This window comes from Vidua macroura, chromosome 4 (genome assembly GCF_024509145.1).
Source record: "Vidua macroura isolate BioBank_ID:100142 chromosome 4, ASM2450914v1, whole genome shotgun sequence".
In the NCBI taxonomy this organism is placed as follows: Eukaryota; Metazoa; Chordata; class Aves; order Passeriformes; family Viduidae; genus Vidua; species Vidua macroura.
In genome coordinates, this window is record NC_071574.1 from 6,267,917 (window position 1) to 6,288,612 (window position 20,696).

General features: G+C 38.4%; 1 protein-coding gene across 15 annotated transcripts in view; it reads left to right on the top strand.

The window, feature by feature from the left end:
* Positions 1–20,696, top strand: part of MAPK10 (mitogen-activated protein kinase 10) — a 137,741-nt gene that overhangs the window by 31,844 nt on the left and 85,201 nt on the right. For 12 of the 15 annotated variants that reach the window (XR_008436839.1, XM_053976079.1, XM_053976077.1 and 9 more), the window contains 2 exons: positions 17,043–17,112; positions 17,794–17,950. The gene's annotated coding sequence lies outside the window, so the exon portion shown is untranslated. Of the gene's footprint in view, positions 1–17,042; positions 17,113–17,793; positions 17,951–20,696 lie in introns of those variants that run through there. The other 3 variants (XM_053976083.1, XM_053976084.1, XM_053976078.1) reach the window with 2 other exon arrangements.

The window sequence follows — 20,696 nt, forward strand, 5'->3', positions numbered from 1 at the left end:
GTCAGCATTAGTAGAATACAACAGGTGGCTTTGATAGTTTCTTAATAGGAAACAAGAAAGAGGAGGGTAGTAATAGTAGCAGCATGAGTTTTCATTACAGAACAAGAAATTACTGGAGTTGGTCTTTTTCTAAGTAGAAGGTAAATGTAACTTGTGCCAGAATCACCAAGTTGTTTGTTGCTACTTAAGTATTCTAATAGTTTAGAAAACTTACCATATATACCTCATGGTCTCATTGTCTTTCATACTTAAAATGTTCTGATAATGTCTCCTAAGTATTCCTTTTGAAAACCAGAAAATTTTGTAGTATAAGATCAGAGGTTGAAACCTTTTATTCCAAACATTTCCTTATATGTAAAGCAAGGTAGTTGCCAAAAAATGTTAATGTATTTTATTTTACTGAGTCCAGGATTTGAGCTTCAGTAAAGATACCACCAAACCAGCATTCAAATGTTATTGGGAAGCGACAGATACTGACTTCAGTGGGGCACCCCTTCATCCTGAAACCATCTGATTTGTCTCCACAGGACTTGATAGGAGAGGATGTAAGGCTGTATGGTGTTCCTGTGGTTGATATGTTTGGAAGGCCATCCAAAGAATGTCTCAAAGTTGAGCCACTGGCAATAGATAGTCAAAGGCAGCCATAGGTTTTTTTACAAGATACATTTTGTCATGAAAATCATGTGGGGTGGGACCTGACTGATGGGACAAGATTTCTGGAAAGCCAGGATTGCTGTTCTTGCAGCTGATGGAGTCAGGCTGAGGAAGGGGAGCGTAGAGAGCAGGCACTGTAGAAATCCCTTCCATTGTAGCCCTCACTCCATAAATGCTAACTTGGGAGTTACAGCTTTGGAGTTTGTTAAACTCTGTTAAAGTTTAACTTTGTTATCTTAAACTCTGGAATTTGAAGCAACAGATCTCTCTGGCACTTGGGCCACAAACATATTAGGCAGAGGGGTCAACGGGAATGTATTGTGCCCAGAGCCATGCTAATATAAATAGTTGCTTATTTTGTCTTTGCTAAAGCTCATGCCTGAACTTAGCACCCCAAATTTCCTTTGTCTCAAATGTGAGATATAGAAATTTATATTCTGTGAACTTTAGCCAGTCCTTAAAACGATGATTACCATTTAGCAAGATTCCACATTTTGGGACAGTGGAGGCTACTTTGGGACAAAAATGGTAAAAAAAAATTGGGCAACAGGAAAGGAAGAACAGTGATAAGATGGCAGAGGAATAGAAACAGAGTTCTACTTTTCTTTAGGATGGTGAATACAATGTCCTGGTATGAAGAATTTAATTTTTTTCAGGCTAGAATTTATCATCTTAGGATAACTGCTGAAACAGTGAAAGGACCATTTTGAAAGGATGTTCTGAAAATAAATAGTATCTTTTGCTTCAAATCCTTTAATAACATGAAAAGCAGGCAATTTCTGTTTCTATTCCTGTTAACAAAGAAGAATTTACTTTTTGATACATTGAAAACATCCTTGCATTTTAATTATAGTGAAAAACCATTTCCATAGCAGCATTGTGACTCCCTGTCATTTGAGTAAGAAGGCTTAAGTTTCTGGAATTCAGTTAAAGAGAAAAAACCAGCAACTCCTGTAAATTCATTGCAATAAAGATGGAATCATTAAGGACATGATAGGATATCTTTGTCTGGGACTAGGAGAAAGGTTTACAAACTTTCAGAATTTCTACGCAAGTAGAAATGTCATTAAGAAAGGACATCTGCCTACTTTTGTAATGGACTTAAGAGAATCTAGGAAGAATGCCAGGGAGGACGAGCTGTTGCACAAACAGGCTCAGCTACAGGAATGCAGCTCTGTAGTAAAGTCAGACCAATTAATTCTTTAAAGCATCCACCAAGGCACATCAAAGGTTACAAGTTGGGCAATAGTCTGAGAAATGGAAAATATATTGCCATGTATTTTTAATACTTTAAATTGAAATGATATATGAACACTTGAATGACAAGAAGAAAGAAAAACCCAAAATAAATTATTTGAAGGAAGACCCTCTATTTTTGCATTTCTCATTCATTTTGCATTTAGACATTTGATGTGTTTTTTGATGAATGCATTTATCTGGGTCATGAGAAACTGTTTCAGTTGTAATATGCTGCAAATAATATCCTTCTCCTTCTAGTCCTATTCCCTTCTTGTTTTGGCATTTCACAGATTTTTTTTTTTTCCCAATGGATCAGACTTCTTTACTACAATGGAAGACTCTTTCTGTTGTATTCCCATAATTTTTACAGTTTGCTGTTTTCTGTCGAATAAGTGTGCTGCAGTTATCTATCTGACTCCCTGGTATGGAACGCTGATAAGCTCACTCCGGGACTTTGTCCAAATTTAAGAATATGTTTCTGTCCCAAGGCTCAAAGTGGTAATTTTTCTGTGTCATATCTCATCTTTAAGGGATTACTGAGTTAGGACCACTTTGGTTGGTTTGATGTGCATTTAGAATATCTGAGCTGCCATTTTTGAAGGTCGTATTTGTTACGGGGCCTTCGGGCCACTTCCAGAATTAACTAACGGAGTACGACACCCACGAGAGTTCATTTCATTTAAAACAATGTAGCATGTAAAAAGTTGTCCAGCCCTCTTATGAAACTGGTGAATTTGTACTTTACACGAGGTCTTTGGCATTTTGTTTAGCAAAGCAATTGTCCCCCTTTACTATCCTCACCTCCATTAAATTACTGATATGGGATAAGGGGTATTATAGGCATAAATATTAAAATTTCTTCCTTTTTGATGTTTTTTCATACCAAGTGGTCTTTTTTTTCCGCTTAGGGAACCTAAAAGATTGATCTTATCAATGCAGTGTGGGGTCAAACATTGTTTTGGCATGCTAGTAAAGCCCATAAGTTTTCTAGCAGGTACAAAGTGTAGAGAAAGGCAGTATTTTTGCAGGTTTTTTTTTTTGCAGTTTTTTTGCACTTTTAATTTTTCTCCTAATTAGATTGCTTTTGAATACCTACATGTAATATTGTAAAAGAGTGGAAGAACAAATCAGCCAGCTTTGAAATGCCCTAAAATGCCTAAACTCTGGGGAGAGGGCAAAAAAAAAAAAAAAAAGCTTGTTTGCTTGTTTGTACCAGATGTATTATTTCTGCGAACAAGAAGAGGTAGAGAAGTGTTGTTTTAAGATTTCTTTTAGTTTTTCAGGCTTTGAAAAAAGCCCCATGTTCTAGAATCTAAGTTTTAAGTTTATAAAGTCACTTTGACAATCAGCTGCTTAGTGCTGAGGTTCTGCTGCACTGCTGCATTTGCAGAATACTGGTGACATTATCTGTGCTGCACAAGACAAAAATATAAAGGGAATTTCTGCTCCAGTGAACTCCCATTCCAGAAAGCAGACACAAAGGAGGGCTCAACTTGCTGTGCATCCCAGAGAAAGGAGGTGATTGTAGAAATAATTCCATGTCATTAAATAATTTCTGGATAGCTTCCCTTACTGCTTTTAGTTGTTAGTGATTTGGGTTGGCAGCTGCAATTTACAAATTTGCTTGGCAACATCCAGGAACTTTTCAAAGTGGTTTCAATAATCTCTGGCAGGGAGCAGAAGAGAATTCACTCTTTCTGGAACAAGTTTATAGCTTCTTACTTTTAATCATTTCTTACTTCTAATAGTCACATTGAAGTGTGGTTTTCCTTGCCTGGGTGACTCAGATTTTTTTACTCATGTGCCAGTTCTTCAAGCTGTTGAAGATATCTTTCAATGCATTGCCCAGATTGTTGGAAAGTTGACGGACAAACAGTTCACTGAAAGAAGTCCAGTTCATTTTTTTCTACTTGTACAGAACTGTGCTTTCACTGCCTTTGACAAATTATAGGATTGTGACAACTGAAGGCTTGTGACTACTATTTGCTCTTGGGTTTGTGGTAGGAACAATGGGAGATAAATATAAGCTTGGAAGACAAAGATGTGCAGCACCCAGCATGAAATGGACATTGGTTATCTGTCTAGATTGCTGGTAAAAAATAATGCAGTTTCATAAAAACAAGCCCTATGAAAAAAAAGCCTGTGATATTGGTATACTAATTTTCTCGGGAGAGGGATGGATAGGAAGGGTCAGGAAGAGTCAGGACAGACCACTTTTTCTCTAAGGTTTTTGTTGTGTATGAAATTATTAAAACAGACTTTGTAAGTTAGAATCTACATTTTACAGCTGGCGTTATTGAAGAGAGTCATGAAATAAAACCTTATTTGTTTTATGTTTCACTCATGAAGGACTTGGGATCTTAATGGGGCTCATTGATGGGCAGAAAACTGGTGAAACTCACTGAGCACACTGGTGCTTGTTGAATGTGATTGTTGCTGGAAGTTTCTAATCATTGAGGAGCAGAGAAAGGATCTAAAAAGAAAGCCCACGTGGGAACAATAGGGGTTTACTTGTAGTTTGAATGAATATTCCTCAGTCTCCTGTGCTGCAGCAAACTGAAATTATCAGAAATTAGGTTCTCTGAAAAGAGCTAACAGGCTAGGAAATGCTGCAGCCAAAAAGGAGGCAGAAATTGATCTTCAAGCAGAATTAAGAAAAGCTTTTTTTCAAGAAAGAGGGTTATAGTCATCTACATGTACCTAGAACACCAAAGCATACCGTAGTCAGATGAAAGGATAGTATTTTTTCTCCTAAAGATTATAGAGGCATTTTCCAGGAAGTTTTCTGGTATACATAAATTTCTTGACACATCAGCATGCCCAAAATAGGTAATTTTAACAGTTTCACACTGTGTGGCTCCAAAGGTTCCTTTATAGTTCATAGAAACATGCAAGAGGGTGGAAAAATGCTTAAAATAAAAAATGCTGTATCATTGGCTTTAATAGAAACACACACACAGAAGTATGTTACAAGAAGCACGATAAGAAACATTGCAATAAAAGGAATGCAAAATTTGGGAATTGGGGATGCTGGCAACATAAATATGTTATTTCTGGAAAATGTATTTGTACCATGAAGGAGACAAATATTTTCTCAGAGTTTGGTGAATAGTCAGGTTTGAGAGGAGGAGAGGGGGATACAGGGAGCTCTAAAGAATTCTTCTGTTTGCTTTGTTTAATTTTAGAAGATTGATTTTCTTCATTGATAGTAGACCTGGAAGAGACTTTCTCTTGAAAGAATGAAAAAAAAACCCACAAAATAATTTACTTTTTCTATTGCTTTGTGGAAGAAAGAGTTCTTTTTAAAAAAAAAATTAACTTCTTTTTTTCTTGTCTGCCTGTTCACTGAGAGCTTAACACTACTCAGTATGGAAACACTCACAATTTACCTTGTATTTCACTGCATTTGTGGTTTATGGCTGTGTTTTGGTGTTACAGGCTATAGCTCTGGCTGATGGGCAGCTCACATCAACCAAAGTGTCTGATGTGAAGGCAGGAGCTGAGGAGATCTTGAAGTGACCTTCAGCTTGTTAAGCCAGTTGGCTTACTAAGTTGGGAACTCTGACAGTGGATTTGTACAGGCTTGTGGGGTGAGGAGAAATGGGAATGAGCTTTGCAGCTCCAAACAGCATCTGAAAGGTCCCATGTTTTCTCAGGAAAGCACTGACATGTCTTCTTGATCATCATGGCAAAAGTAGGAGTTGGTATCATTAACAGCAATAAAAATTGTACAATAATTAAGCATTAAAAGCAAAGTATATTTATCTATTGTTGGTTTAACTGAGTTATAGTTCAGCTTTTTGCTATTGTCATTGTCTTTTTTATATTTGCTCTTTACTGTTGTACAACTTCATGCCATTTTGGATAACTGCTCTGCGGGGCACAGATCCTGTCTTTTTGGTTGTGGTGGCTCTAGAAAGAACTGCTGATGTAGCGTTTGCCACTGGTGACAGTGAGGTTGGACCACCAGCTGCTGATGCTCACAGTTTTTCCACCAAAGGTTATCCACTGTATGTATTTAGGTGACTCCCATGGTTGTGGCTGGTACTTTACCTGTTGTCTTTGATTTTTGCAAAAGAATGGATGTATTTCCCCAAAAAGCATTCTGTTCTGAGCAAGTCAGTGCTGTTGTGGTCTTCTGCTCGTAATCCAGGCTGGCAACTGTGCCAAACTTCTTGGCAGTACTTCAGAAAGATAGCGTTTATATTTAAGGAGGGTGATGCATTGTGAAAGCTGTCATGTTGTGTTGTGCTGATGGAGGAGCCAGCTGGAATTACGGAGACAGAACTCTCTTCAATCATTGTAACCTGTGATTTCTGAACTGAAAATGAAAAGCTTTTTTTTTTTTTTTTTTTTTTTTTTTTTTTTTTTTTTTTTTTCTTTAAAGCTAGTGAAAATGCATCTCTAGGTAGTTTGAGGTAACAGATGCTGCAAATACTACAAACACTGCCCATTAAATTTTTCATACATAGGGATTTTTGTCTAAATACGTCAACTGTAAGAACACTTATGAGTTAAGTTTTGTCCAGGAACATAAACCCATGGAAAGAGATGTAAAAATAACTGACTATGGTGCATGGTTTCTAGGTCAACCAGATATATTTTTGACTGACCTGCCTTTTTTTACTGAATGCAATCTAAAGTAAAATTCTTGGCTAAAGAAAACAATCTGATTATAGCCTTACAGTTGGCAGTCTTGTCCTTCAGGCCTTCATTTCTCCTGATCTTGGTTACATTGGTACGTATGGAGAGGTCCTACCCAAGTGGCACAGTTAAACGTGGTGGGATGGTCTTTGGAAATGTTTGGCAGGTAATGGGGTAGGTAGGTAACCAACACTAATTTCATAGTATCTTGCCTGCCTGCAAGTCATTTGTGGATGAGAATTGGATGGGGAAATGGGATCAGGTGCACGATGGGTCCTTTACTGTGACAATGGAGAGACACCAGAAGAGGCTGCTTGGGGAAGCTGTGGCTGCCCCAAGCCTGGAAGTGTTCAAGGCTAGGCTGGATGGGGCTCTGAAAACCTGGTCTGGTGAAAGGTATCCCTGCCCATGGCTGGGAGGTCGAAACAAGACAATCTTTAAGGTCCCTCCCAACCCAAACCATTCTATGACTGTGACTTGTGAATTCTAAGGCAGTTCATGTACTGACTTAGAGAGGCCCTCAAACAAAGAGCAACTACATGGAAATGCAATCTTGCTCTGTAGTGCTTTGCTTTTAATTATGTCCAAAACTCACTCATTGTTCTAAGTAGTAAGAATGTGAGAATTAAATCTTTTTGAGCATGTATAAGGTCAAGCACATCTACAAAAGCAGCTTCCATGTCAGTCAGTCTTCATGTGCTACCACAGATCATAAACCGGTAAAGGTAACTACATCAAGGAGACATGAGAGTCAGACAGTGAAATGAACTGAGAGGAGACCAGAATTATGACCAAAGCTAAATGAAATGTGAGCCAGTAAGTTCACTTTGATATTTCAGCTTTTGGATATCCTGCTGCTTTTCTTATGCAAATTAACTTTTCAGAGGGTGGAAGAGGGGACACATCTTCAGGAAGCACTATTATTCGTTCACATTTCTCCACCCATGCTTCATGCAGACACTGGCAGCAAGAGGCTGACCTAGTATTTAACTGTGCCTAGCTACATTATTAGACTCTCAAATCATTAAAGAAAAAACTTAGGATTCCTTTGAGACTGCAAAAATGGCTTAGAAATGCAACTTTGAAAATAATCTGTGGCAGACATTTTTATCTAACCTGTATGCAATTTGTTTGTGGTGGCTTAGGGCTTTTTTTGGAGATGCTAGGTCAATGATGTGAAATTGGGCTTTGCTTCACATGTCCAGCAGTAAAAACCTGCTTGGTGAACCTAACTTAGGGTCTTGGTTTGGGGACATTCAAGGCAGCTGGATATGCTGCTATTTCTTATAATCTTGTGGCTGCTGTGCAGCATGTGCTTTCAGTAATTGTTTTAAACTGTTTCATTTTGCATTTTAAACTCTAGAACTCTGGTGAAAGAAAACTTAAATAAAGCATAGTAATCTAAATCTGTGACATTGTCAATGGTCTATGTAAATATAAAGGTGTATATAAATATACTTAGTAAGAACATATTACATATTTCATTATATGACTTTATTGTGAGTATATATGGTTAATGAAACATGAGCTCATAACATGACAGTTAAGGGCCTAGAAGAGATAAATGAGCAAATAACAAGTAGTTCACCATAAAAATGTGACCACTAGCTACCTGTTTTCAGCAGCAGCTTACAATCAGTGCAGGAGGACAGAGGCTCACGAGGTGGCTTTGCCGTTGCTCTTGTGCCTAGAGGAGCGTGCTGGCTGCTCCCACAGCAGTAGGACTCAATCTCCATCTATTCACAGTATCACAAGAGCAATGGTGAGTGCCAGGGTTGAAAAGCATTTTCCATTCCTCTATGGCATTCCTTCTTTCCTCTGGTGATTAACTGGGACAATGACCTAGTGCTGCAGCTCACTCAGTAATGCCACACTGATTTATGTTAACATGTTAATAACCAGAAGTTTCTAATTTTACTTTTGCTTCGTCTTCCACAGCTTTGACTAAAATATATTGGTTGGTCTTGGATCTTATGTAATATTTAAGGGGTGACAAGTCCCTCTTAAAATGACAACGTTTTTGAGGTAGTGAAATAAGGATGCTTTAGCTTAAATTTCAGTTTATCAGTTAAGCAATTTTCGGTTTGATATCTTGGATTTGTTATACAAAGTACTTCAGCATATCCATCAGGGAAGTAGAACGGTCCAGACTAATTACTTTGCTAAATCTGGACTGTAAAACATAACCAAAAGCTATTAGGTTGGTGCCATAAATATGCGACCTTTATTGCGAAGCAGAACACCTTTTAATGGAATAATCCAAAGCCCAGTGAAATCAGTGGAAAGATATCTATTGACTACAATAACTCACTACCAGACAAAATGTCAACTGCAGTAATTTTTTTGAGATTGCATATGTGTTGTATAATCAGAAATGAAGTTACTGAACTGGCACAAAAAAATTACTCCTAAGTTTGAAACATCTATATAAATCATAGAAAGCTCCTCTGTTATGAGAGTAAGAAATCTTGTGGCTTTTATAAATAATGTAATCCAAAAACAAGATGCCACTGATATTTGGGAAATGGGGGTCAACAAATGCTGTCAGTATCTGTACACGAAGATTTATCTTACTTTGAGCCACTGCTAGCTAATTTTTTCTGAGTGTGAATGCCTTTTGGGAGAAATTCTGTATCTTCTCCACACTGAAACTGTGGATATTAATTTCTTGCCTTTTATTTAATACTATTTGGGTCTTTGTTTGAAAACTTAATTTCATGGTGACACATTTTGTACGTTCTTTACTAAACATGCTGAACTGTAGCCTCTATGAAAACCGGAAGTAATTGTAGAGCCTTTTCATTTTGGAGTTGGGAGCAGCCTTGTACTTCTACTTATTCCTTTTGTCCATGTTTAGTTGCATTCTTTTCAGACTCAGTTGTTGTGCTGGTCTTGCTTACAGTGTTTGGTTTTTTTTTGTTTTTTTTTTTAATGGAAAATAAATGTTCCCTGACACATACATTTGTATCTATACAGATTCTATCCAGTGCTTTGATTGTGCAAATATTTTATCTACTATTAATTAATATTTTATCTAATTAGATAATTAATGTTTTAATGTTGCAGCATTACTGTCCATTTCTGTTGACTAGACAAGCTTGTTTTGTGCTGATAAGAATAAAATATTAAAACAGTGATCTGCCTTTTTTCCCCATTTTCTTCTATGCCTATTCATTGCAGATACCATTTCATTTTCAAAATACGTAGGTACCTTGATTTTGTTGATCTTACTTTGCCTATTTTAAATTATTTTTTCTTGTACTATTTTTTAATATTTAATATTCTAATATTTGTCTTTTCCCTTTTTTTTTTTTTTTTTACACAATTGCCAGTTATGTAAACTATTTTTCCATATGTGAAGTGCAGGGAGAAGCAAATTATTGTGGAGTATCTACAAATTTTAGGCAGACTTTTGTGTGATGTACTGAACTGGCTATTTCCTTTATTTAGTACTTGTTCATTGTATGTTTACACTGTAGCCAGTGCAGGTTTACAGGGCATGTGCAATTGGCTCTAAATCAGCCAATTTGGGTGCTGGGAAGAGTAAAGTCCCAGCAGTGTGGACCTCTCTGTGAACTGCACAAAAAATGGGTTGATGCCCAGCTGGTGCTGCTCCTGCTGCACGCTACCATGGTTTTTTTAGGAGTTGAACTTGTGATCATCCTTGTGGGTCACTTCCACATCAGGATATTCTGTGATTCCATGATTTATTAGCAGTGTTCAGGATGTTTTTTTTCAAAGCTGGACCGTCAGCACTCTGAAATTACTCATAATTTAATGCGGGCATGCTAAACCTGTTGTGGGAGTGAAGCTTGCTTTCAATTATTGCAACAGGCAGTGTGAGACCTGACTTTAGACATGGGATTCATAACAAAAAGTTTGCTGTCCTCGGAGACCTGAAGGCATTTGGATTTGATGTCCAGGTCCTGTACAAAACAGAGAAAAGAACCAAGCCATCAAAGACTGTCCTTTTCAAAGGGGGTTGGCTCTCATGTCCTTATTAATCTGTCTCTAAGCTTCACAATGTCCTCCAGTGTGACATATACAATGGATGTAATAATACTGGCAGTTTTCAGACAGGATTTTAATGAAGGGGGTTGTTTTGTTTTGAACTTTTTGATGAGCACTAATGCATCAAGAATGCACTTATCTGACAGTACAAAGTGATGCCGAACACAGACCCATGCTTGCCCTCTGTCAGAGAGGTTTTTGAATATCTTGCCATTTGATGTGCTTCATTGCACTGTAGAGGATGTAGAAAAGCTGTAGGTTCAAGTTCAGCATGAGTGATCTAGCAGTAAATATAGAGAAGTAGCTGTAAATCCAGGAAAGGTATTAAAATAAGTAGCCCTTCAAATTTGAGAAAAAATGCTAACTGAATTCTTCCTGTGCACCTCACTAAATTTTCAGAGTGCCTTTCTGATATGTTCATTTATGGAAAGGCCATTGAGCCAATTACAGTAGTTATTCCAGCTTGCCTATAGACCTCCTTGTACTTGATTTGGCACAGCAGGTAAAGAAATGAGAATTTAATGGATATGTTTTTCAGCTTACCATCTCCATGTTGCCGAGACTGATGGTATTCCAGAGCTGGTGCCTCTGAACCTCAGGGAGCAATTGCATATGAGTCCAGTCTCTGAATGCTGTCATTTTTAGCCTTCCCTATCTGCAGCTGGTGATATCTGGATGTTGGAGGTTCTTGCAAAGACACCAGTATCTCTTGACTGTTCATTCTGTGATCTCCTTGAATATACCTCGTCTGAAGACCAGTGTTGAAGAGCACTTCACAGGAGGTCAATGGAATCAAAGATAGGATTGCATACACTTGTCACAGTTACAGAAATTTGAGTAGCTATGCAAAGACACGTGCTTGCAAGGACTGCTGCATGTTAATGAATCTGTACACACCTACTAATATGAGCTTTTCTTTACGTGAATTACACTTAGAATTTGTGGCACATTTTGCCAGCCATGGGAATCCCAGATGTTGCATTGCTGGCAAGTAGTGCTGCTGCTTTGTGCCGCTCTGGGTTTCAGGAGAGACAAGAAATCAGCATGTGGGCACATGTGAGCTGAAATCTTTTCAGGTGAAGGATGTAAGAGAACTCTGGGTGCTGTAAGTAGGGACAATATCTGTCTGTTTAGCAGTGAAACCTAATGGCCTGTGGGGTGGCATTTCTGTAGTCTGTCACAGTGGCAGACACTGAGTTAGAGTTGACATTAAATGAGAAACAGGGCATTAGCATGGTGTTTTCATGATCTAAAGCCTCATTCAAATTTCTAATTAAATACATCAGATGGCTCTCTCTCTCCTTAAGGCATCATCTTTCTTGAAGAAGAAGGTATTTTCACAGTATTTTCCTACATGATGCTGACTGTAGGGGAATAGTTTGCCTGTTCATAACTCATTTAGCATGAAGAGAAATGAAGGAATCTCAGGACAGTCAAGGTACTTAAACAGAGGTTTTCCTCCAAGATAAGACCACTGCTGATTGGGCTGTGAATGTTGTAAGAGAAAAAAAAAAACTGAAGGAACTGGAGAGAAATGTAGCTTATCCCAGGTTGTATACTTGTGACTTCTGACACTTACAGGAGCTACATAAATATAAGGGGGGATGTTCCTGAAGTGCAAAGACACAGTGTCCCATACTCAATGTGGTGTATCATTAGGACTGAATACAGCTGCAGGCCCATAAGGAGGGGCTCATTAGTGGAGCAGAGTGAATTTTGGTAATCAGAAAGGAAACCTGTTCCTTCCTCAGCAGATAATTGCATGCCTTGCAGGTGTGGGAGTAAAGGAAACCTTAGAAAGTTTTGTCAGCCTCACACCTTATGCTATGCTGTGACAATGACATGTCCTCACCTATAGGACTTCAGGCACCTTGAACACCAAAGCTATTTCAAATTTTTTGATTATGTATATTTTTTATGGTACTAAGTCCTTTGTACTTAGACCTTGGTTCCCTTCCTTCCCTCTGAAGCTGACAGGCAGTACCAAAAATAATTCTTTTTTTCTGCCCTCACTTCTGGTGAGGTCCTTCAGTCTGTTGGGCCATTCTTTTCAAAAGCACATGTAGGAATCCAAGGTTTATGCTATTTGTTTTAAGTTCATTTAAAAAATCCAACAAACCAACCAAAGAAAAAATGTAGCAAAGTACACTTTTTTTTTCAGAAATTAACCTCTCCACCCTAGTTTCCCTTTTTTTTTTCTCCTTGGTGAAAAGTGATAGAATATTTTCAAAAGAGAGACTTGTCTGTCCAAAACCAGACCACCTATTCTCAGCCCAAAAGTGAGGTGTGTGATTGCCTCTTGGAAATCAAACCAAATACAATCTTTAATGTGCTTTTACAGCTCTATTTTTTATTGCATTCAAATCTTGTACTGGTTTTTAACATGACCTATTGATGTTGTCAAGAATAGCTTCCAAACATTTTGTCCAGTCTTTATTCTTAATAGCTCTTGTATAAACCTGCACTACCAGGTGCTTCATAGTTTCTCTAGGTCAGAGCAATTCAGCATTATATCTGACACCCACTTTGCAGTAATTTTACCAGATGTAATGATTGTGACAAAAAGAACTGTACTGTGAAACTCTGCATAGTGATAGAAGTATCTAACTGCTTCATGGCAGCGTGTTTCAAAATAGGCTGGTTTAGCCAATGCCATAGAAAGAAAGCAAAAAGAGTCCATCTCTCTCTCTCTTTTTGTCTCTCTTCCTTTTGCCCTTCTGCCCCAGCTATAAGTTGTTAAAACTGTTCCAGTCTTCATGTTAAGTAAGTGCCATTCAGTGTTTCCTCAGTGAGCAGTGATTGATTTGGATTCATTAGAAGCAACTTCGTGCCGAGGGTTTACGTTATTGTACACGTGAGAGATAATACGTGTAAGTGTGGCAGCATGGATTCATACCTATAGTGCAAAGAGGAAAAGAAATCATAATTAAACAGTGAAACAATAATGAGTTTATTTCCCTCAGCAGTGTTAAGTCTTTTGCATATATTTATAGTTCAATCTGTGTGGTTGGACCCACTGTTTTTTTTTCCACCCACGCGCCTTGGCTGATGAGAAGTATGTTGGCTAGTAAGGGATTCTTTTGTCTGTCTTGCTACTCCAGTTCAAAACATAAGTACTGTTCCTTTAGGCACTGGGATTTTGCACTCAGAGGCGTTGGATAAATACCCACTGTACAGAGAAAGCTCCTGTGTAATCTCAGTAGGAAAGGACAGTGTAAAGACAAACTCAACACATCATTAAGACCATCTTTGTGAAAGGCAGCCTGTCTTCATGCTGAACTGTGGCTCAAATGAAGTGTACGTAGGCTGTTCTTAGATGGGAATTTGGGCAACCTGACCTAATGAAAGATGTCCTGGCCCACAGCAGGGGGAATGGACTAGATGGTTTTTAGAGGTTCCCTCCAACCCAAACGATTCAAGGATTCTGTGTGTCATGCATAAATATTTAGCAGTCATTCTGGTCATCAAGTTTCACATCAGTAGCTACTTGGATACTTGACTTAGGCCAGCATTTGGGAGGACAATTAGATGGATAGTGTACAAGTTCTATTCTAGTAAGTTGTTGTGGCATCAACTGAAAGGTTGTCTAGAGAAACTGGATGTCAGTTCTTAATAATGAAATTGGTTTACAGTTTTTATGCAGGTCTTTTCTTTGCACTTTCTTGGTGTTCTGTGTCATGTGGCATGTTTGCATAAAAACACATACATTGAAATATCTGGCTACAGAGTGTCTCCGATACACTGGGGCAATTTCTGGTGAATAAAATCCTCTCCTGTAAGCCAGTGCCCTGCAGTTGCTCCTTCACATGTGCAAGTTTTTCTCAAATTAAGCCAAGGAGACTTCAGTAGCACAAAATCCCCAACACATGTACTTGTCTTGTATGTATTCATAAAGGTTGAAGTAGATTTATACACTGACAAGACTGTAAAAAATGTTTGCTGTTCAGTGCTCATGGTCACAGTGTAGATGAGATATTGTCTGTGTTTTGGCTCTGCATTACACCAAGCTGACCCTTAGTTAATGCTGCAGGATTTTATGTTGGTGGTAATTTCTCTCAGCAGATGAATTGTCCACCCTGCTGGCATACCTGTGCTTGGACTCTCAACTCTTGTACGGTGATTCAGCCTTCATTAGTGCGAGTGAGTGACACCAGTCACCAATCAACCTGCTTTTCCTCCCTCTGCAGGAACTGCTAGAGTTTCCTTTAAAGACTGGTGTTCGAGGAGGGCATCTTTTCAAGAATAGAAACTATTTGAATTTATGGATACACGTTGGCTAAATAAGCTCATGCCTAGGTCTGCCTTTCATTTGCAAAGTGGGATTTTTGTCTCCATGTACTCAGAAATCATGAATTGAAGTCACAAGAGATTACTGGGTCATTCTGTTTCTAAATGAAAAATCTTTGTATGATCTTTCTGTTTTGACCTTCTAAGGCTATTGAATATGTTCTTTATTGTCTTTCTGCAACTATGAGGGAGAGAAACATCTTTTAAATGAAAGATAAAATCCTTAATCTGAAGCTTTGAGAAAAGCAACAAATACCATTGGGCTTTGTGATACCATGGTAAGACTTGTCAGCAATAGCTGTAGTAGACATAGGAGAAGTCAGCAAAGGCTGGTCATGCTGGGCAGTGTATCATGTCCTTTGGAGGACAGTACACACCTGAGGTTGGAAGGGCTACACCGTGCTATGGATTTAAGCAAATAATTAAAACATTTCTTTTGCTGAGGATTATTTATAATTGCTACAGAACTCTTCTTCTTTGCTGGTAGTGTTGGCCTTCCCATTAGAACCTTGAAATTTATCTAAGGAAGACTTGTGATAAATTTTGTGGACTTGCATAGGCCACATACCTTTTCTCCTTTTTCCCTTCTCCTCTTCCAACTCCATGCAGAATTCCTGCACATTCAGTTTCCATCCTGTCAGCAGCAACAGCTGCTTTGTGCCCTGCTGACTCTGTATGTCTTTGAGAAGTTCTGCTTCAGGAGTTGTCTCTTCCATTTCCAGGCATGGAAGTGCTTCTGCTGTGGAGCTGGTGTAGTCTACAAGTAATTTTATTTTTATCTTCATTGAAATGCAGCTTGGACTAGGCATGAATGCACTAAAAGGTCTTGGAAATGGAAGCATCTTTCTGTGACTGGTAAAATGTGCCTTTCTGGTTGAGACTTGGAGGCATCCATCTTGCTTTTTAAACATCCAATTAATTATTGCTGCTGCTGTGGATTTCATTTGTACATCTCTTTCAACATATGGACTGATAAACTGCATCCTGCTTAACAATAGGCTAGAGATTTTTTTTTAATGCCACTGTTGAATGTTATTCAGGAGTGATTAGCTGTTAAACAGCAGATGCTGGCTAGAAAAAGTTACAAATATGAATTTATTTGTCTTTTGGTGTATCTTTGAGGTAGGAACTTCTGTTTAAAGTCAACCACCAACATTTTACTTGAGCAGCTTTTGGGCATTGTTTGGATTACACAGAGCTCCAATTATAACAATACACACTGTAAAAGAAACAGAGGCAAATGATAAAACTTGATTGAGCTCTTCTGGTCAGGTTGATTAACCTGTTTCATCAGATTATGGTAATTCAAATGCAGTGGCTGTTTTAGATGATATTTGGCATGTGTAAACAACTGACACAAGAGGATACTAAACACACAGGCTCTTCATAAACAGACAAAACTCTCAGACTTTCTGGAGGAAAACATCATGGAAGTGGTCATAAACCCTGATTAACCTTTCTACCAGCAATTAAATTGGTGTATAAATTTGCTGTGAATTCTTGCATATCTTTGTGAGCCTTGCATACTGTTGAGCACTGTTCTTCTGATGCTATGGATTTTATTCTTCGTAAACAGGAATTCTCCACTGACTGTAATGTAAATTGCAGGGACATGTTACATTGTGAAGCACAAGTTATGAAAACATCTGTCAGAAATAATTACAGTTGATCCTGCTGTCGGGCAGGAATATAGATTGGATAATTTACTGGTGTCTTCCTCAGAAGTGTTTCTTATAGCGCTGTTAACAGGAATATTAAAATCTAACTCAAAATAGTGATAAAGTCACTTGTAAGGGGATAAAAAAGAAAGGAAAGGTTATTGATCTTCTACTCTTGACTTTGCACGGTGGTTTGTGACACAGGCCTTACTCTTGCATGCTGGTGTAGAAAGCAGAGTATGATCATTGATAACTGTTTTTTGAAGATGTGGAGGCTCTTGAATGTACAAATCCTGTTTTCCACTATCATGTAAGGGTGTCCTAAAGGCCTCAAACAGCTGCTCCTTTTGAAGTTTGTATCCTAAATCAGATATGGCACATAGTACAAGCCTTTGTCGGAACCTAAGGACACCTGGAGGTAAATATGCCCTGTAGTGGTCTGAAGGGTGTATTTTGCCAAGTCGTCCATTTAAGCATCCTGTAGAATGAGTAAATGGGAGAAGCTTCAAGGCTATTGATTGCCCTTGTCCTCCCTCCCCTGCTCTATAGATTATGAGACCTGCTACAGTTGTTCAGGACAGCAAGGCAGAAGAGAAAGATGGAAATGTATAGTTGGCAGGTAGGTTGGTAAACAGCTCTTGTAATTTCATGAGTTTGGTAGAAATTGAAGTGTCAGTATTATTCCTAAAGAGTGGACAGCAATGCATCTTTCTAATGTGCCCTCTCCTGACAGATATGCACCTGATAAGATTTTATTGATTTCCTCTCTTAAATTTCTACTCCTGATTACTTCAACACTGATGTTTTGGTGGTTTTAATTTACCTCTCCTCAGAAAGTTTCTTTATTTCTCCAGATCAGGAGTAGTTCTTTTCACATAAGCCTTCTTTCTGTGCAGAAAGAAGATCCAGGATGTGGACTCCTTAAACTTGTCTAACGGCACATTTAAGGAATAATGTATTTGTTGTTTATTTGCCTTTTGAAAAGTTCTCTATACCTAAAGGCCCATAGCAAGAGAAATGTTCTCTGCCACTGACAGGTATCTGCCTATCATAGTGATCTCCAGGCTTTTTTAATCCAACAGACTATGGCAGTGCATGAAAGGACTGACCTAGTAAAAGCTGCAGAGGGTTTTAAAAAAACCCAGCTACTCTAATGAGAGAAAATGGACCACTTGGTATCTGTGCTGTTTTGACCTGGAGCATGGTAAAATGGAGTAAACAGTCCCAAAATGAGCTAACTGACCCAACTCAGACCAGCTAAGGCTTCCTTAACCCTGACTGTCTTTAACTCCTTTGACAGCTGTCTTCCACTGGGACAGAGGTGAAACTTCGACAGACCGCATTTGTTGAGCAGTGCTCCCCAGATTTGCAGCTCTCCCCAGGAAGACCTGAGAACAATTACAAGTGTGTCACCTGGACAAAATGTAAAACTTCGCTGTCAGACTATCCTATCCCTGGTAAGGCATCTAAGGCCACCTAATTACTGATGAAAACAAGCTTAATAAAAAGGAAAATATCCTGTAAAATAAGGAGACTACTAGGACGTGTTATGTGTTTGTGAAATGTTTGCATTGGGCTGTGATGAGCATACTGTGAAAATTGCATGGTAAAGTAATAGGAAGAAAATTGCATGCAAAGTAATAGGAAGAAAACTAGTGCTGGAAAAGAAACACTTTCTAAAAGGGTTCTGTTGGTTTTAGACATTGTTTTTAGTCTGCCTCCTCTGAGGGAGAACTGGTTGTGACCATAGATTCATTTATGAAAAATGCCTCTGTGTGTTAGGACAGAGCAGGTTTTGATTTGCCCTTTCAATGAATCCTGGAAAAAATATTGAATGAAAACAAGGTATAGATGACAGCTCTAAGCCTGGACAGAATGGGCAGGCAGACCTGACCTGCTTAGCTGCATACCTTACAGTGAAGGTTCACCACTAAATCTAATTCTAATATTATTTCTCTTCTGTAAGAATGACTGTGCAGCTGTGGATCCTATGCAAAGCATTATGCACATATTTACCTCTGTGGTCTAGAGAATATTGCACATGCTCATATTCCCTTTAGGCCTGTATTTATTTTTTTTTCCAAAATCAAGGTCTCAATACACTTGTAAAATTCTCTGTGTAGTATGGATGTGTAGTACTAAGTAGAATAATAGTGTAAATATTAATATAAAAGATGAGTTAGCAGTACCCAGTACAATGTGACTGTTCTTGGGTCATCTTTGAATGCCCACGAATTAATAAAAGATGATTAATTGTTATAATGTGCTAAAACACTAAGAAGGACTAAAGATAGTTCTGAATGACATTCTGTGTTAACTTAATTTGCTAAGCAATGCTGAGAACAGCTGCAGAAAATCACAAAGCATTCTTGTATCTTATGTAGCCTACTTCCCCCCCCCCCATCCCCCCTTGGTGAGTGGTTTACTTAGTTTAACTTCTTTGGGTTTTTTTATGGTCCTTCTAGTTTGATAAACATAGTCAATTAAATTCATGATAGGATGTGACTGGGTAAACTCAGTTTCCTAGGAACTGCTCCTACTGGAGGTACAACTGTTGGCTGCATGTTAAGTGAATGCACAGGAAATTGGAATAAATGAGGATTTTAATGTTTGACCTTAAATCTCTTTTCCAACCTTTATGATTCTATGACTCTATTTCCATTCCGGGGTCCCCTGTATGTCATGTTAAGATTGCCTGCCATTAAACAATGCTTGGCTGTTGCTGGAGAGGAGGTGTTGATGCTGTTCCAGTTGTTCTGCCTGACCTGTTCTCAGGTCAGCTTGGGAACACCAGTGCAGATCCTGTACCAGGATTAATTTTGATGGGAACAGCATTGTCATGATCACGTTGAGGTCTGCTCATACCTGTCTAGGAGAGCTTAGAGAAGAGACAGAACTACTCACGAATCTGTGTTGTGGAAGAGTTGATGGCAAATCGAAATACAAGAGGGACCCAAGCTGAGCTTATTAAGACTTCCATGTTCTGATTAGATTAGTACAAGAAAGAACCTTTTTTCCCTTTTCACTTTGTGTCTAGTGAAACCTTGCTCAGTACCAGGGTTCTCTAACATTCCCAGCAACAATCCAACAGCAAGAAGTCACTGAAATGGTGGAGTTGGCAGTTCATGGCTAAAGACAGGAGGATTAAGGCTGAAGTATGCAGGCTTCATGCCTCCCCAGAAGTAATTTCTTGTACATTTTTGTAGTTTCTATGTAGCTTTTGTAGTTTTCTAGTAATTACATTTTAATAGCATTGTTGTAGTTTTCTAGTTTCTATTAAAAGAAAACAAAATGAGTCCTCTTCTCTGAGACCAGTCTCTGTTGGCTAGATGTACAGGGCTTACATTTCCAAGGAGGTCAGAATTTACATAGCATAGGTGTGAAAAAACACTGAAGTTCTTACCATACATGGCTCAGAATATTTTAAAGTGTGCAGAAGCTGTGCAAATTCTTTATGTCTTAGAACCAAGGATAAACAGCACACTTCAGCACAGGAACATTTTCAGCATGCCATACTGTATACTGAAATCCTGTCATTCACAAAATGTATCTATTTCACATACCTAGTCTCCCAAACCTGTTCCATTCAGCTTAGAATTTTTTGGTGTTTCTTGAGACACAAATTTACATGGTCAGAGTATAACAATATTCTTGAATATTGTTTTTCAAATTTCTTTTTTTCAAAGTTAGTATCTTCAGCTGTAAATTCTGAAGACATGCTACCTGCAGATAAAATGTTGCTATTAATCAGAGAGCCTGAGAGATTGTGAGAGGAAACTGAAGTCAAACACAGTTTTTGGGTAGGACCGAGGTAGGATCAGTTGTGACTCAGAGTAATCTGCTGAAATTATTCCCTCTTGTTCTTTCAAATCATGTGTTTTATTTGAATTACATAGCATGGGGCACTGAGCCCCTGTGTGAACAAAGCAAAGACAGCTGGCACAAGGGATTAATAGTGATGCTTGTTTATTGCAGAGGTTTGGCCCTGTAATTTAGAGAAATAGGCCAGAGTCATGAGAAGGAGAACAGGGCAGCATTTTCCCTGCTGTTCTGTTGAGGTCAGTAAGTGGCATTTCTGCTGATTGAGTTTCAGTTCTGGAAAGTGTTTGAACAGTTTTGTTTTTATTGTGTATCATGCACACATCTATGTATATTTGTGGAAAATCAATAATGGTATAAAATGCCTGCCTTCAGTTTTCACCC